The sequence below is a fragment of the Idiotropiscis lumnitzeri genome, chromosome 2, assembly GCF_059441095.1.
Source record: "Idiotropiscis lumnitzeri isolate Australia: NSW breed Sydney's pygmy pipehorse chromosome 2, RoL_Ilum_1.0, whole genome shotgun sequence".
Classification (NCBI taxonomy): Eukaryota; Metazoa; Chordata; class Actinopteri; order Syngnathiformes; family Syngnathidae; genus Idiotropiscis; species Idiotropiscis lumnitzeri.
In genome coordinates this window covers 27,826,337-27,838,885 of record NC_142392.1, presented here as the reverse complement: position 1 = coordinate 27,838,885, position 12,549 = coordinate 27,826,337, and the positions used below count along the sequence as shown (strand labels likewise).

Here is a 12,549-nt window from a genome sequence, read left to right as displayed (position 1 = left end):
CTTCCGCACCATGGCGTCTTTCATCCCCGAAAACCGGACAAATTAAGAGTCGTATTTGATTGTTCAGCCAAATTCCATGGTATTTCTTTAAACGACACGCTGTTAACCGGCCCTGACTTAATTAATCCCTTGGTAGGTGTCCTTTGTCGTTTCAGGAAGGAAGCAGTAGCAATCATATGCGATATCGAAAGAATGTTCTATCAGTTCTCTGTTACTCCTGAATCACGAAATTATTTGAAATTTCTCTGGTGGAAAGGTGGAGATTTGGAGAAGGAACCACAGGAGTACAGGATGACAGTTCATCTCTTCGGAGCCTCCTCCTCTCCAGGATGCGCCAACTTTGGTTTGAAACATCTGGCACGACAACACAAATCCCTCTTTCCACTAGCTTCGACATTTGTGGAGAAAGGTTTTTACGTTGATGACGGTTTAGTCAGCGTTCCATCAGTCGCAGAAGCCAAGAAACTGATCATTGAGTCACAAGAATTGTGCAGTAGAGGAGGCCTGCGCCTTTGTAAATTCAACTCGAATAAGGAAGCAGCCCTCACGTTCTTAAATTCTTCGGAAAGAGCAGCAACCATCGAACCCCTTGGATTAGATCCATCCCCTTCAGAGCGTGCACTCGGAATTCAATGGTGCATTAAAACGGACGCTTTCTGCTTCAATATTAGTTTGCAAGATCAGCCTTCAACCCGACGCGGTTGCCTGTCCATCATTGCCTCTCTCTATGATCCGCTTGGATTCATCGCACCATTCAGTTTGAAGGGAAAGCTTATCCTTCAAGAACTTTGTCACAGAGGCATCGGATGGGACGATCCTCTCCCAGAAGATGTTACCCCACGGTGGGAGGGGTGGTTAAATGGTTTTCACAAGTTGAAAGAAATTTCAATTCCACGGTGTTACCATCCATGTGACCTGCATAACATTGTGAAAGTAGAGTTGCACCATTTTTCGGATGCCAGCTGCGTCGGTTACGGTGCATGTTCTTACCTAAGGTACACAAACGACAAGAATGATGTACACTGCAGTCTTGTGTTTGCAAAGGCAAGGGTTGCCCCATCAAAGGTGACAAGTATTCCTAGGCTAGAACTTGCCGCAGCAGTGGTTTCTACAAAAATCAGTGCCATGTTAAAATGTGAGCTTGACATGAAAATTGATGCAGAGGTATTTTGGACAGATTCTCAAGTCGTGCTTGGATACATTAACAACGATGCTCGTAGGTTCCACATATTTGTTGCGAATCGAGTGCAAGTGATAAGGGATAACGCTGATCCCAGTCAGTGGCATTATGTGGATACTGCTGAAAATCCTGCTGATCATGCATCTCGAGGTCTTTGTGCCTCAGATATACATTCAACAAACTGGCTGCGAGGGCCGAAGTTTCTCTGGGAGCGTGAATTGCATCTAACGGCCAGCAGCCCACCAGAATTGCTTGTTGGCGATCCAGAGGTGAAGATTATTCAAGTACTTGCAACTGAAACGAAGAACTATAGTGACATCCTCAGACGTCTGGATCAGTTTTCTTCTTGGACAATGATTCTTAAGGTAGTTGCAAGAATCAAGAGACTAGGATCTAAGCAGAAACTGCACAGCGAACATGTGACGGTTGATGAGCGCGAAAGGGCTGCAAAAGGATTGATTAAGATTGTTCAGCAACAAGCCTTTGCCTCTGAGATCAAGATACTTCAGGATGGACAATATCTTCCAAACACAAACACTCTTTTCAGTCTCAACCCCATCTGGTCTGACGAACTTCTCTGTGTTGGTGGAAGATTAAAAGGCTCCTCGCTCTGTCACAAAGTCAAGCACCCAGTCATCTTACCAGCTAACAGCCACGTTGTCAAGCTGATTGTGTCCCATTTCCATGCTAAAACATGCCATCAGGGTCGGAGCCAGACGCTAAATGAGACATTTTGTTTGTTGGTTCGTCTGTTCGATAACCCACACACATAGTTAACCAGACAGGTTTAATAGATGTAAGAAAATCCTGTACAACTCATTCACGCTTTGTATATTGTTCATTCATTGTATTAGGATTTGGTGGGAGTGTAAATGCCCGATAAGGTGCATTGCTGTTGTTTTGTTTATGTGTGTGGATGGGAGGTCGTGGACCTGCAGTGCCACCTAGTGGCGTTTCCGTGTTTGTTTAAGGGGGTTCATTTCTTCTTCGTTTTGTCTATTTAACTTCCGGGTCACGACGTCACAAATCGTGTCCTGATACGTTACCGGTGGCGCGCTCAGTGTATCAACGTCTGCCCAGGCAAAGACAACAGTTTATTAGCGCCCTTGGAAAGCGTAACGAGGTATGACAATGCAATAACATACTAAATGTACTAAAATGTGAATTACTTTATATACTACTGTTACAGTTTGTGTTTGTTTTTCTGCTTAATAGTTTTCACGGTGCAGTATATGTGACCATTGCTCAGCAATAAAAGTTTCTCGACACCAGTTGAAACTCTCCGCCATTATTTCAAGACCAAGGGGCCGCTACAGTGATGACTTGAGTTGCTGCTTGTAGGCTCCGCCCCTCTCTTGTCCTCACTCTCATCCTTGTTTTCATCTTCAGTCTTTATAGAGACAATGTTCACTGGTGACTTGTTGATCTCCTCCTCCTCCTTTTTAATGTGAGTCAAGTCTGGCTCCTCTTTCACAGAACGGAGATCGTTTTCACTGACGTCTGCAGGACACAAAAAGACAAATTTGGTTTGGTCAAATCAAAGGTCAGGCGGCGACTTTGTTTTATATTGTTTCTACCGTGCTACCTTGACTTGTGCCTGCTGCACACGGAGCAATGCGTGCGACCCCAACTTGGACCGGACCATGGGGGCATTTCACAAAATTACGTCCTACGATGTAAACCTCCCTTTAGCAGCACAACCGTGATAAACAAGCATTTAAAAAGGAAGCACGTTGCGGCTGATGCCCGATTTCATTCCTGACATAGTCACAGACGTTTCTGGAAGCGAGCTGAAGTAAGCACACACAGGCTATTGTGTGCGTCTGATGGAACACCTGTTGTGGGACCCTAACTTATTAATGGGGGCCACTGGGGGCCATCGCAACATAATGTCAATGATAAAATAGGAATCGTTCAAGTGAAATATGTTTACAAGTATTTCTTTTTGCACTAAGAGAAAGAACTAAATATTCCTGGGCTTGTTGGTAGAAAAGGAGGTTGTGACGTTCTCCCTTTTTAAGCCCATCGTAAGCCAAAGAGATATATATTCAGTGGAACCTCGGTTCTCGACCATAATCTGTTCCAGAACCCTGTTCGAGAACCGATTTGTTCGAACACCGAATCAAATGCAATAGTTGTACGCACTACTTTTCTTTTTTCGCTAGTAGCAGCTTTGTTGCTTGCACTGACCTTCTTAGGAGGCATGATTAGGGACTAAAACACTTCCCAGCACGTAGCACGTCCGCACGCGACAACAATTGGTCAATTGGCTGCTCAGCATCCCACCCTCGCGTGCTCACTCACGCGTTATACCGGCGTTCGAACTCCGATGTTTGTTCGAACTGCGAAGCAACAATTTCTCTATTTTTTTTGTTCGAACTCCAATTAGTTCGACCTCAGAGTCGTTCGAGAACCGAGGTTCCACTGTATATATATACACAGTGGAACCTCGGTTCTCGACCATAATCCGTTCCTGAACCCTGTTCGAAAAGCAAATTGTTCGAACACCGAAACATTCCTTTGCTGCTTGCACTGACTTTCTTTGGAGGCATGATTAGGGGCTAAAACACTTCGTACACCTCTATAAAACGCGAGAGCAAAACGCAGCACGTCCGCACGCGACAACAGTTGGTCATAAAGAGAGCAAGAGAGTGATCTACACCCGTACGCCGCTCAGTCCCACCCTCGCGTACGCACTCACGCGTCATACGGGCGTTCGAACTCCGATGTTTGTTCGAACTCCGATTAGTTCGACCTCAGAGTCGTTCGAGAACCGAGGTTCCACTGTATATATATATATTTTTTTAAGCATTTTTGAAGGTGTGCCGCTACTTCGCGGATTTTCAGTTTTCGCGGGTGGTCTCTGTCCCCATTCACCGCGATAACCGGGTTTTTACCGTCCTTCCAACTGACTCCTTCCGCGACTCGCACACTCCCCTTCTTCAAGTGCACACTCTCTCACGTCATCAATCGGGATTGCGCGAGACATCCCGCGACCGACAAAATAAGCACATTGTCCATTACATGCGCCACACCAATCAAAGGCAAACAGTATTAACAATACAGCAGAATGTCAAACGATGCACAATTATTAACCATATAACTGTGTATATCATAAAGCCATCACAATTAACATTAGTTCGGAAAATATCCCCTTCTTAATCACAACTCAAAGGGATGATTCTATAAACATGCGAACCTTCAGAACAACCATAAACACATCAACTATAATTTAGCTATTCTTTTTTTAACTAACTAATACAGTGATTCTCAAATAGTGGGGCGCGGTGCGATGCTAAGGGGGGGCGCATGAATTGATGACAGTGCTCCACACAGCCAGTAGCTAATCATATCACAGCGGGCGTGTCCTATTTTTCCACTTTTGTGCTGAACAGACTGCAGTTTTCACCCAGGAAATCCATTCAGCACGACATTAAAAAACGACAACGCCGTTCATTCTTCTCGTCTCACAAAAAGAAGCACACGAGTTATCGCTAAGCAGAGATCAAGTGCGGATTTGTTGAGATTGGCGTTTGAAAATGTGTGAAAGAACGACACCCAAGTACAAAGATAAGATAAGATAAGTTGTCCTTTATTAGTCCCACAATGGGGAAATTTGAGGTGTTACAGGAGTAAAGATATAGATCACACAGAGTCGGCGGCGTAATGTAGCCGTTAATGTATAACATTAGCAGCAGACATTCATAAAAACGCATGCAAATATACACAGTATAAACGTATCTAGTGTAAGGAAACACTCCTAATGCCTGTCCATTATACAGAGGGGAAAACACTGTAATGATAAAAACGACTGAATGATTGGAAATACTGCAATGATAAAAATATTGCAATGATAAAAGTACTGTAATGGTAAAAGTACTGCAATGGTAAAAGTACTGTAATAGTAAAAGTACTGTAATGGTAAAAGTACTGCAATGATAAAGTATACTGTAATGGTAAAAGTACTGCAATGATAGAAAAATACTGCAATGATAAAAGTGATAAAAGTACTGTGATAGTAAAAGTACCGCAATGATAGGAATACTGCAGAGATAGAAGTACAGTAATAAGAATACTGTAAAGGTAAACAAAATACATCATTGGTCAATATTAAAGTACCCCTTGGGTGAAAGTGCAGTAGCGGTTTATATTGCATCCTAGGACTGCACAATTGCACTAATGCCCTCCCGTTTGTAGGCCTGACCCAATGTTCTTGTTAAAAAGTCTGACAGCAGTTGGCAGGAAGGAGCGGCGAAATCTCTCTTTGGTACAGCGAGGGTGTAAAAGTCTATCACTGAAGGAGCTGTGGAGTGTTATCAGAATGTCATTGAGTGGGTGGGCTGGTTTGTCCAGCATTGATGACAGTTTTGCCGTCATCCTCCTGCCCCCCACTGAGTCCACAGAGTCCAGGGAGCAGCCCAGGATAGAGCTGGCCCTCCTCACCAGTTTGTCCAGTCTCTTTTTGTCTCGGCCCGAGATGCCTCCTGCCCAGGAGACCACTCCATAGAAGATGACTGAGGAAACCACAGAGTCATAGAAGTTCCTGAGGAGTGTTCCCCGAACGCCAAAGGACCTCAACCTCCTGAGTAGGAAGAGTCTGCTCTGACCCTTCCTCCAGCTTGTCTCCCAATAAGGCGGGCTGTATGGTGTTGAAAGCACTTGAGAAATCAAAGAACATGATCCTCACCGTGCCCCCCGCCTTCTCCAGGTGGGAGAATGAAGTGTGGAGCAGGTAGATGATGGCATCATCCACACTGATGCCAGGCTGGTATGCGAACTGGAGTGGGTCCATTAAGGAGCTGACCAGGGGGCGCAGGAACTTTATTACCGGGAACAAAATGTTCCTGGCCTTGTTGGTAGAAAAGGGGGTTGTGACGTACTCCCTTTTTAAGCCCATAGTAAGCCAAAGATGCAGATGCATTCCTTGCAGCATGCGCTTGTTCACTGATGAGATCCGTGCAACCCTGGGTGGATGCATTCAATGTATTTTAAATGTTTGGATGGGGTGAAACGATGCACACGTGCACAAAACAGTGCAGGGCCACCCGAGGTTCATTGACTCTCACCCGACCAAGCCAGTAAAAAGTTCATAAATAAATAAGACCAATCCGTACTTGATTTAAAAATATATATATATATATTTTGTGTTTTATTCACTAAAATTGATCAACCGCCATTGACGTTTTCGCGGCAGTGTGCACATTTTTAGAGTCAGGCGGAATTCCTTCCGTAAGGAATTGCTTGAACAAAATATAAAAACCAGGAAATGTTATTTTGTTATTTTAAATGTAAATTTTATACTGGGAAAAACATGGAGTTCACCCCCCACTATTGGTTATTCTTTGGCATATATTTTCTGCACTGATTACATTTGACATAAACAATTGCTCAGCAGACCTGCAAGTAAAAGGCAATATTTAAAAATAAATCGGCAATAACCTTGAACGATTTGCCCAAACAACTTAATCTTGTGATGCATATTTCTAATGAAAGAAAGTCGTTCTATACAAAGCAAATGAGAGTAAGACGTGTACAAACCTGCTTTGAGTGGCACAACACGAGGCTGGTTGCAAACTTCGTCCAGCAGTTGATGATGTTGCTCGTTCTCTTCTTTTATTCCACAAAGTTCCTCTTTGTACTTGTGTGTCGTTCTTTCACACATATTCAAATGATAATTCCAAAAAATCCGCACTCGATCTCTGCTTGGCGATGAGTCATGTGCCAGGATGGCCGAGTGGTCTAAGGCGCCGCGTTCAGGACCCAGTCTCCCCAGGAGGCCTGGGTTCGAATCTCGAATTTCCCCATTGTGGGACTAATAAAGGCAATATTATTATTTTCGTTAGCGGCTGGCTAGCTAGCTAGCAAGCTAAGCTAACTACGCCGAAAAGCATCAACGCGCGAAGATGAGGTCACAAAGACTTAATGAATTATGTCGTAGTCCTTAAGAGTAGCACTGGAAATCCTTTGAGAAAATTACAGTCAGTTCCACACTAAATCAGAAGAATTTAGCGGTGGCTGTTTTTGTTCCGGTGTTGACGGGTCGGTGGATGTGGTCGAGGCCCTTCGGAAGCTCCGCGCTTGCTTATGACGTCATGCTTTAAGCGCGTATTTTCCAAATATATTTATTTGCCTCAGTGGGTTTTTTTACACCTGGCTGTTGTATTTTAATATTTATTTTATATAATATTATAATTCAGTTGATAAAAAAAATTAACAAAATAACTAAATTAACGCCACATTGGCGAGTCAGCTTCTACGTCACTTCCGCCGATGCCTCGAGAAGCCGCTGCTGGAACAGCAGTGGGACGTTTAAGTTTCTCCGACCGAACTTGCAACAATGCTGTGGTTCACTCGGGCTGCAAGATTGTATGAATATAATGTCGGCATATACTCGCAGTGCCTCTCAATTATTTCACGCCCGCTCCTACCAAGAAGAAAAAGATTCGCGCCCCCCCCCCACCAATTGTTTTTCTGTCTTTGTAGATTTATAATAGATTGTCAATAAAATATCCCTGAACTAACCTAAATTGATAAGAAATATAATTTTGAGAACTATTATAGTGAGGATCTCGAAACTCAGTACTCTGTTGTGCAAATATTGATGAGCACAGTCGAAAAATGCGCGCCATCTTTCAGCCCAGCTTAAGTTTTTAGAGGAGTTTTTTTTATGTCAAGGGGAATGTAGGTTGAATCGGTTGAAGCGGTCGTCCCCGCTCCCTCCCACGGCACGGGTCCACGTCCAAGGGAAGGTCCTCCCCAGGTTAGTCATCGTCTGGATAGTTGATTCCCGTCTGGTCCCCAAGACTGGCACGCCAAGGCTGGCCTTCTCCGGCGGGCAGTCTCTCCGTCTCTCTCCTCGCAGGCATTCTTCTGTAATCTTGTCGGTGTGCATGTGTGCGTGTGTGCGTGCACGTGTTTGTGCAAGTGTAAGTCCGTGTCTGTGTGTATGCATGCGTATGTGCATGTGCTCCGATCTCCAATTGTTATGTCTTTCGGAATGTATTTTTTGTGATAGTGTCTATGTTACAGTTCTAGTGCCAAATTTGGTATGTTTGCATCTCTCCAGCCAATGTGGAAAATGAGCGTCGTATTAGACCATGAAGTGCTGTGAATGCAGCTCATGGATATGCTGTGTGTGCAAATTTGTTCTCACTACCCAAAATTTCAATAAATTTCACACATTTAAACTAAGTACTATACATTTAGCATATGAGAAAACTATAATAAATCAGAAAACATCAGGACTACAATCCCAGTTATTCTTGTGACCCGTGCTTCTAGTTCCATTTGATAAATGCTTTTTGTTTCATCAATGTTTAACATATTCCGTAAATATGAACCTGCTAAATTAAATAATTGACCTTCTGTCCTGTAAGTGTTTAGAATAATGCCAGCAATCATAATATAATCCTTCATTTACCATTGCAGTCATCTTATCATTGCAGTTGTCAGGGTCGCCGGTCGGCGAGGAGGAGGTGGACCCAGAATGCGGGGAAGCTGGAGAAGGTGTAACTTAAGCAATTTATTAGGGGACCAAAATAATGACAGACAACGGGGCAGGGTGCAAAATAAGAAAGGCAAACTTAACGTGGCTAACCGGATCACAAGAGTGGGGAGCAAGGACAGGGGCGAGAGCGGGGGCGAGAGCGGGGGCGAGAGCGGGGGCGAGAGCGGGGGCGAGAGCGGGGGCGAGAGCGGGGGCGAGAGCGGGGGCGAGAGCGGGGGCGAGAGCGGGGGCGCGGACAAGCGCATGAACGAGAGCAGAGAGCCGTCGTGACAGTCCGTAACGGAGGAATGCACCGCCAATGAGTTGTCGGAGTGAGGTGTTCAAATAGTCCAGTAATTAGGGGAGCAGATGGGCATCAGGTGTGTGAGGGTAACGGGGAACAGGTGCGTGGCTGGTGGGGAACGAGTGCTGGAGGGAACGCCCCACTCAGCTGACTAAATAAACAGAATGAGCACATGGCAGGAAGGTGAAGAAAATAATAACAAAAACACTGACATGACCGACACGGGTTATGACAGCAGTATTTTTTATCATTGCAGCATTTTATTAATTTTCTCTCTCTGAGTGTTTCCTTACACTTGTATATGTTGTGGGATGTAAGTGTGTATATTCAGGGGGATTTGTGTATTTACGTATATACTGTGTATATTTGCATGTTTTTTATGAATGTCTGCTGCTGATGTCATACATTAACGGCTACATTGCACCACCGCCTCTGTGTGATCTATACCTTTGCTGTCGTAACACTGCAAATTTACCCATTGTAGGACTATTGAAGGACATCTTTATCTTTATCTTTAAAAACCTTGTGTTGGTGCTTGCTAAATAATTTTCCATAAGATTAAGATTGAACAAAATAGTTAAAATAAAATTTAAAAAGTAAATTCTGTAACAATTAAACATAGAATACTAAATTATTCCTAAAACAGTTAAATGAATCTTGAAATTAATAGTGAATTAAGGTAGTTTATCGAATACTGAAACGAATAATGAAATATTAAAGTACTTAAATAAATACCGAAATAACAGTTAAGACAGACTACATTAACTTCTGCATGGAGAACACCATTCTCACCAGGACTGTAAGATGTTTCTCCAACAACAAACCCTGGATCACACCGGACATTAAAGCTCTCCCGAAGGACAAAAAGAGGGCTTTTGTTTCAGGCGACAAGGACGAGCTGAAGAGAGTGCAGCGTCAGCTGAGAAGGAGGATCCGAGAGGGGAAAAAGTCCTACAGGATGCGGATGGAAGAACAACTGCAGCGGAACAATGCCAGGGATGTCTGGAGGGGCCTGAAGACCATCTCAGGCCACGGACAACCAGGTAAGACCCAGAAGGGGTGGGGCTTCAGTGGGCAAATGAGTTGAACCTATTTTTCAATAGGTTTGATCAAATGCCAGACCCCGCTCAGGCTTCCCTGATGCAGCCCCCACCAACCCCTCCTGCCACTGCGAACAAGACTCTCTCTCCTCCTCTCTCGCCCCTCTCTCTCTCCACAGGCTCCAGTTCCCAGCCTCATCAGACAACCACCACTTCCTCCTGCTCAGCTTTGTTCCTCACAACATCTCAGGTGAAGAACCAGCTGAGGAAGATGAAGGCGAGGAAGGCGGCAGGCCCAGATGGGATCAGCTCCCAGCCCCTCAAATCCTGCGCAGACCAGCTGTGTGGAATCGTCCAGCACATGTTCAACCTGAGCTTGAAGCTGGGCAGAGTCCCCCAGCTGTGGAAAACATCCTGCCTGGTTCCGGTTCCAAAGACACCCCATCCGAAGGAGCTCAACAACTTCAGACCAGTGGCGCTGACGTCTCATCTAATGAAGACCCTGGAGAGACTGGTCCTCGTCCATCTGCGCCCCCTGGTCAGCTCCTCAATGGACCCACTCCAGTTTGCATACCAGCCTGGCATCAGTGTGGATGATGCCATCATCTACCTGCTCCACACTTCACTCTTCCACCTGGAGAAGGCGGGGGGCACAGTGAGGATCATGTTCTTTGATTTCTCAAGTGCTTTCAACACCATCCAGCCCGCCTTATTGGGAGACAAGCTGGAGCAGGCGGGAGTGGCCCACCACCTCATCACATGGATTCACGACTACCTCACAAACCGGCCACAGTACGTGAGGACACAAGACTGTGTGTCTGATGTGCTCCTCTGCAGCACGGGAGCGCCGCAGGGAACTGTGCTGGCTCCCTTCCTGTTCACCCTCTACACCTCAGACTACAAATACAATTCCACAACCTGTCACCTGCAGAAGTTCTCTGATGACTCTGCGATTGTCGGCCTCATCACTGACGATGACGATCGGGAGTACAGAGGGGTTACGCAGGGGTTCGTGGACTGGTGTCAGCAGAACCGCCTCCAAATCAACGCTGGGAAATCCAAAGAGCTGGTGGTGGATTTCCGCAAGCGTCGGCACTCTCCACCTGCACCAGTGAATATCCAGGGAACAGACGTTGAGAGGGTCTCAACTTACAAGTACCTGGGTGTTCATCTGAACAATAAACTGGACTGGAGCGACAACACAGACGCTCTCTATAGGAAGGGTCAGAGCAGACTCTTCCTACTCAGGCGGCTGAGGTCCTTTGGCGTTCGGGGAACACTCCTCAGGAACTTCTATGACTCGGTGGTTTCATCAGTCATCTTCTATGGAGTGGTCTCCTGGGCAGGAGGCATCTCGGGCCGGGACAAAAAGAGACTGGACAAACTAGTGAAGAGGGCCAGCTCTGTCCTGGGCTGCTCCCTGGACTCTGTGGACTCAGTGGGGGGCAGAAGGATGACGGCAAAACTGTCATCAATGCTGGACAAACCAGCCCCGCAGGGAACTGTGCTGGCTCCCTTCCTGTTCACCCTCTACACCTCGGACTACAAATACAATTCCACAACCTGTCACCTGCAGAAGTTCTCTGATGACTCTGCGATTGTCGGCCTCATCACTGACGATGACGATCGGGAGTACAGAGGGGTTACGCAGGGGTTCGTGGACTGGTGTCAGCAGAACCGCCTCCAAATCAACGCTGGGAAATCCAAAGAGCTGGTGGTGGATTTCCGCAAGCGTCGGCACTCTCCACCTGCACCAGTGAATATCCAGGGAACAGATGTTGAGAGGGTCTCAACTTACAAGTACCTGGGTGTTCATCTGAACAATAAACTGGACTGGAGCGACAACACAGACGCTCTCTATAGGAAGGGTCAGAGCAGACTCTTCCTACTCAGGCGGCTGAGGTCCTTTGGCGTTCGGGGAACACTCCTCAGGAACTTCTATGACTCGGTGGTTTCATCAGTCATCTTCTATGGAGTGGTCTCCTGGGCAGGAGGCATCTCGGGCCGGGACAAAAAGAGACTGGACAAACTAGTGAAGAGGGCCAGCTCTGTCCTGGGCTGCTCCCTGGACTCTGTGGACTCAGTGGGGGGCAGAAGGATGACGGCAAAACTGTCATCAATGCTGGACAACCCAGCCCACCCACTCAATGACACTCTGAGAACACTTTACAGCTCCTTCAGTGACAGACTTTTACACCCTCGCTGTACCAAAGAGAGATTTCGCCGCTCCTTCCTGCCAACTGCTGTCAGACTTTTTAACAAGAACATTGGGTCAGGCCTACAAACAGGAGGGCATTAGTGCAATTGTGCAGTCCTAGAATGCAATATACACTACTACTGTACTTTCAGCCAAGGGTGTACTTTAACTTTAACATCGACCAATGATGTATTTTGTTTACCATTACAGTATTCTTATTACAATACTTCTATCACTGTAGTATTTCTACCACTGCAGGATGTTCACTATTACAGTACTTTTATCATTGCAGTACTTTTATAATTACGGTATTTCCTATCATTGCGGTACTTTTACTATTAC

At 45.7% G+C, this 12,549-nt stretch overlaps 1 protein-coding gene across 1 annotated transcript in view; it reads right to left on the bottom strand.

Moving 5' to 3' along the window:
• LOC148342184 (uncharacterized) overlaps positions 1-12,549 on the bottom strand; it is a 60,654-nt gene that overhangs the window by 8,211 nt on the left and 39,894 nt on the right. The window lies entirely within an intron of this gene.